This window comes from Pinus tabuliformis, chromosome J (assembly GCF_031772625.1).
Source record: "Pinus tabuliformis cultivar Carrire ecotype Pingquan chromosome J, CPIR1, whole genome shotgun sequence".
In the NCBI taxonomy this organism is placed as follows: domain Eukaryota; kingdom Viridiplantae; phylum Streptophyta; class Pinopsida; order Pinales; family Pinaceae; genus Pinus; species Pinus tabuliformis.
Window position 1 is genome coordinate 753,767,199 of NC_142295.1, and position 6,501 is coordinate 753,773,699.

The window sequence follows — 6,501 nt, forward strand, 5'->3', positions numbered from 1 at the left end:
CTTAAAAATGGAGGGCCAGAAATAACCAGCGCGAAGGATTTTTTGAGCTGTGGCATATCCAGACATGTGACCACCACATGCGCCAAAGTGGCAGTCATTCAAGACTCTCTCAGCTTCCTCGAGGGTAAGACATCGGCGGAGAACGGAGTCCACGCCGAGACGGTACAGGGTGTCCCCTATGATACGATAGGGTTGAGACTGATGGCGGATCCGCCGCCGAGCATCTTTGGATACAACGAGGAGGAAAGAGAACGTTTGTAAATAAACGATAATATCCCCGTACCAGGGATCAAGGGTGCTGATCAAAAAAAGATTTTCGTCCAGGATCAAGGGTGATTTAATGGCTGCGGCCTTTCGGGGGTGCACAGGGCATATGCGTTGACGAACAGGCTTAACACCTGGATACGTAGGTATCTCGTGCACCACTATGTTAGGGTCGATGCCGGGCATCTCTTCATAGGACCAAGCGAAGACATCACAAAATTCGCGAAATAGATCGGTGTAAAGTTGAACTTCCTCTGGAGTGCAAGTGACTCCAATATGAATGTGCTTGATAATCCCTGGTTTGACAGAGATGTCGATGGGTTGGGTCTGCGTAATGTTTCCCATATTGCCCTCAGAAGACACTTGGTAAATTTGAATAGGTGTTTGAAGAGGCTGGAATGGGATACACGAAGCAAACCGTTCGAGACATGCGATCATTTCCTGATGGGCAGGGAGAAATGAGGAACGCTGGTGATGATCGGACCAAGGGGGCTCCTTAAGAGACACGGTCTCTATGATGGCTTCATCGGAAGGAAATATTTCCTTTAATGGATCCGAAGTAGCATCATCTCCAAGCCAAGGGAAATGAACATACGAATCGGGAACACCGCTCGGAAGAGCAGGTTCGGGAGGGGGAGCCGATGCAGCAATGATTTCGACGTAGTTGAGCTCGGCAGGACTCAACGGCATCATATCACCCCAGGATTCTATCTGATTAGCGGGAGGAAGGACCCACGGATCAGAACGCATGGAAATCATGTTAATAGGGGCGAGATTCGAAGATGGGAGTGGAAAGACACCCATTAGGGCGGGATCCTTAGAGGCCAGCTCCCACACTCTCGAATGATTTGGAGGTATGCTCCACGAAAGGCACATTACCTTTAGAAGAAGAGGCGAAGAAGGAGAGCTGGTCCACTGTGACAATCTTCCCCTGATGAGGGAAACAAATGACACGGAAAAGGGAGGATGCCACGGCTTGCATGGCATATGTCCAGCTACGTCCGAGGAGGAGGTTGTAGGTAAGATTAGTGTCAACAACTTCGACCTCCACTTCTACCGTCTTCCCTTCCAAGGAGATGGGAAGGCGTTGGAGGATACCGTAAGGACGGGACGCTCTTCCATCAAAGGCTTCTAACGTCGTAGGAGACTGGCTCAATGTTGGAGAACCAATAGCTTTCCAGCAAGCAACAGACATGATGCAAGTTGAGGCACCTTCATCAATGACTGTACAATGAATCGTTTTACCATTGATGATGACCTGTATAAGGAAAGCGATTTGGTGAGGCAGTCTCGGCGTATAGCCCTCGAGATCAAAAGAAATTAGATCCGAGTCAGCCGGGTCTATGCCACCGATGGCCGATAGCAAGGACTTCCTCTGGGAGGGGTAGCTCTGGAGGACTTCTAGAGCGGACATAGCAGACGGAGCCTGGGCTAAGTCCTCAACAATGCTGTAGTGCTGAGCAACATGAGCATTCGGGTTGTAAGAAGACTTCTGGAGTACACCTTTTAGAGGGGGTCAGATCATCGTCTCAGTGCTAGGTCTTTCGATGTGGAGAGGACCAGAACTGGATGGAGGAGCGCTGGAGGGGACCTCCGACTCTTTCCTGGCATGAGATGGACATTCTTTTGCTCGAGTAGTGACATGGATGGGAATTGTCCCAGCCATGAAGACTTGAGAGCCAAATGAAGAAGAGGGTTGTGATGGATCTGCCACCATTTGAGTTTGCTATGAAGGGAAAGGTTCTTTAAGCATAGCAGGAGTCCTAGGAGCACCTTTCAGTAATCGACTAACTTCAGACCGCCTAGGGCAGTCTTTAGTGTAGTGATCCTCATCATAGATGAGACAAGTATACTTAGGTTTACGTTTGGCTCCTTCCTCGGGCGGAGGTTTAGGGGAGTCCTGTTTGGGCTGTTCGGATTTATTCTTGGCTTTCCCTTTCTTTTTCCCTTTCGAGGACTTATCAGCTGTGGTGGACTAAACGGCGTTTACCTCGGAGGTACTTCCAAAACTAGAATGACCCTGAGAAGTGTTTCCATTAGAAGCATTCTGTTTTTGCTTCCCAGGGTTCACAGATGACTTCTTTGAAGACGCGTTTACAGAGCCAATAACTCCGTCAACAGATGGTTTGGGCGGAGCTTTGGATGTTCCGGGTCTCGGGACGTCTGGCAAATAATCATATAAAGTACCTGACTGAGAATATACCAAGTCGAGGTATTGAGCATGCGCGATAGTTTGCTCTTCAGTTACACAAGCTCCCATAGCAATGTCTCGCACGATTGCAGGGAAAAAGGAAGTCGTAAACCAATCGGTTAGGAGCTGATCAGGAATCCAAAATTTGATCAAGCAACAACGCCGTCTCCATTCATGTATATGATTGGATATATGCATGGCTGTGTCCTGTTTGAGAGATGTAAGGAGATGTGTCCCTGTCTCATACCGAATGGGTAACTGAAAATGAGTTAGGAATGCCATAGCCAACGAGTTGAAATCTTGAAATGTTCCGCGATTCAACTCAATATACCACTTAGCGGCCGAGCCAGTGAGACTCCTTTGGAAGAGGTGGAGCCGGATGGAGTCATCAAGCCATGAGTTGGATGAGCACCAAAGGTGATAGGTCATGACATGGGCTTGAGGATCTTCACCAGCTTTGCCATCGAGTTTTGGGCAATCACCAGGTATTTTACTTGGAACTGGTGGCCAATATGGATTATGAAGAATGGGATCATTCGTCAACTTGGACACATCTGGAAGTTCTAACGTCGCTAAGAAAGGTAACTGAGGATTAAAGGACATTTTTGGCTGTGGAAGAGAGGTAGTACCAGGGTTCCAACCAGGTGGTGGTTGCCCCCATGGACTTTGTCCAGATGGGCCCGGCCCATAAGGGTTCTGCCCATAGGGATTTTTCCCATAGGGGTTCTGTCCATAAGGATTCTGTCCATATGGATTCTATGCATAAGCAGACAGTTGACCCTGGGTCTGCCCTCCAGCACCCCATGGATTAGCAACTTGACCTGCAGGTGCAACGTACTGTTGCTGATAATTCTGGTAAGGAGTGACCTGCATTTGTTGATAATTTTGATAAGGGGTAAATTGAGTTTGCCCCTGGGGTTGCTGGTAGCCATACGTCTGTTGAGCTCCATACTGAGCCTGGTAAGAAGGCTGCGCTTGGTAAGAAGGTTGAGGTCGTGGCCCACCTTGCATTTGATAACCAATTTGAGTCTGGGGCCCAGAAGGATGTCCTTGAACAGGTTGAGCTTGGACCATCTGGCCGGAAGGTTGGCCTGGTTGGGTTTGGGATGGACCTGTTTGCCCAGAAGGATGTGCTTGCTGGGTACCAGGTTGTCCTTGAGCAACCAAGGGTTGTCCTTGCGGAACAGATGGTTGAGCGGGCTGGACGGCCGGTTGACCTTGAGGTTGGCCAACCTGTCTAGAAGGATGACTAAGTTGGGCAGTGGGTTGGCCTTGCTGTGCAGAAAGATGACCCGCTTGCCCAGAAGGATGACTAGGCTGAGTAGTGGGTTGGCCCTGCTGTATGTAAGGCTTCCCCCCTTGCCCAGAGGGATACCCCTGTTGGACTGCCGGTTGACCTTGTGGAATATAAGTTTGTCCAGCTTGTCCAGAGGGATAACCCTGCTGGATACTAGGTTGGCCTTGTTGGATGTAAGGTTGTCCTGGTTGTCCAGACGGGTAACCTTGCTGGGTACCAGGTTGCCCCGGATAGCCAGAAGGTTGAGTCAGATAGGTAAAAGATGGACCACCAGCGGACGAAGGTTGTCCCTGATAGGGTTGTCCTTGTAGGCCCCCAGGTTGTCCTGGGTAAGACTGGCCATAATATTGCTACCCTTGGGGGGTTTGCACATAAGATGGCTGGCCTTGGTTAGGCGGTGCTTGAAGCTGTGCAGGCATTGCTTGGCCCCCATGGAAAGTGGTGGCGTTCCAAGCAACGGATAATGGTACCAAAACCTCAACAAAAGGTTGAGTAGGCAAGGGTTGAGAAAGCTGAAGGTATTGACCAGTAGAATCGTAACAAAAGAATGGACCCTGCGCATTCGGATCCTGAATAGCTTGCCCATAGGCATCATATGGCCCCCCTCCTGGGACGGGACCAGAAGAGGGTGGAGCACTTTGTGCAGGGTGGACAACTTTAGGTGAGTGTGCCGGCTGGCCGTTACTCACTTGACCATGAGGGGGACCAGCACCAGTGTTCAAGGCTGAAGATGCTATAACGGCACTAACAACCGAAGTTGAATGTGCTACACAAACAGTTGGATTTGTTGGAACTGAAGTGACAGGTGTAGTGTGGACTTGTGAAACAAAAGATCCCGTGGTGGGAGTGATATGGGGGTCCCACATAGTCGAAGCAGGGATCCTGGCACTTACCCTATCCCTCAACGACTGGTAGCGTGGGGGGAGCGGAGAAGTAGCTGGGATAGGAGTGTCGATATTCGAAAAGATAGGTGTCTCACTCACTCTAGGAGATGTCTCATCCATTTGAGAGGTAGACATTGGAGACGAAACACTAAGGGGGGTAAAAGGAATATCGTCCTCTTCAGGCTCCTAGATGGGGTTCTAATGAATTTCGTAACCTTCGTCGTCCGGAGCGCGAGAGTTGATCGGTTGGATACTCGGGATGACAAGAAGAGTATCACTTACAACCGATACCTCAGGAGCAGCGGAGGACGGAGACCCTTGATCACTTGGAACGGGAGTCGACGGTTTAGCCAGGATGACAAACTTCAGACAAGACCAAAGGGAGTCTAACGATAAAGGACCCTACTCAAACTAACGCACACAAGATCTAACCAGGTAATGTTTATCGCGGCCAAATAAATTTTAAGATGCAAGGACACAACTTGACCTTTTCATGTTTTAAGAGTCGAGAAAAGGACAAAAAGGTGACTCTAGTCGCCTTCGAATGTTTTGTGAGCCCGAAGTGACAAACTGCTCAAGTGAGCCTTTTCTTTTAAGGAGTCTTAAAAGGATCAAAAGTGACTACTCTGGAGAGACTAGGCAAAGGGTTTACCAAACAAATCCGTAAAACTGCATATACACCTTGGCAGTCATATGAAAACCAAGGACTTCTCGTACGACAGTCAATCTTCTCGAATGCTGTGTTCGGTGCGTTACGGCTTGTAAGGTGGCAGACACGGCTTCTTGTGGATAAAGGATGATAACCTAGTGGGGTCTCCCCTATATACGCGACGGTACGTGGGAGCTCAAGTCCGTGCTAGACCACTATCAAGTCACAAAAGGAGGAATCACCCAACCGTAGTGTGAAACAACAGTGACTAGGTTTAACGACGCTGGAGCACGTCTCTAGCCTAGACCTCTAATCAGTGAGCGTTATGTTCCAATGCGTTTTTAAGTTCATTCAGTTCATTTTATGGTTGATCTTCGATTAAGTTTCAATTTCCAGGTCCTACCGTATGTAATCTCTCACAATTCCCTAAATGCAAGCTATATGCCAAAGAATATCATTTCATTCGATGAACACTAACTACGAGAGAGTTGAGAATTTTTCAATCAAACAAAATGACCACAAACAATCAAGAACCACCCTAATGCAGCTAATGACAAATAAACGAAACTTTTCTTTGTTTTAAATCACTTAATCAATGAAAAGCTTCTAATTTCAATTAACTAATGCAACGCAAAAGAGATTATTCTTTTCTTTTCAATGGCAAAGTGCACTAAACAAATTTTGAGAGATAATAACAAACAAATGTGAAAAGAACCGGTTGACCCCAAACAACTGTGATCCGTGTCCGGGTAGTGAGAAGTAATCGAAACAATGCAAAGACTGGTTCAATAACAATCACCTAAACAACCAAGCAAAAGCAAGCAAAGAGGAAGGTTTCGCAAAACCAAAAGCAAGCAGTAAACGAACCTCTGTGAGCGAGTAACCAAGCAAAGCCGATCCAATGAAATTGGAATGATAAAACTAGGTCACAAGACACAAAAAGCAAGATCCGCTCAACAAGACTTCTCAAGAAAGTGCTTCAATCTTCAGACAATGGAAATCAAGTCATAAACCAAGTGAAAAAAGCAGGGGATAGCAAAACCAACAGGCTCAGGAGGCAGAATTGAAGAAATTCAATTCTACAGGTATCAGCATGGGTGATACACAACAACAAAGCACTGATCAGAAACCACGCGTAGCAACAAAGCGTTGTCAGCACGGAAGTACACGGATTAACCGCGCTGGTTCGATTTTCAGAACCGTCGCGACTGTTCAG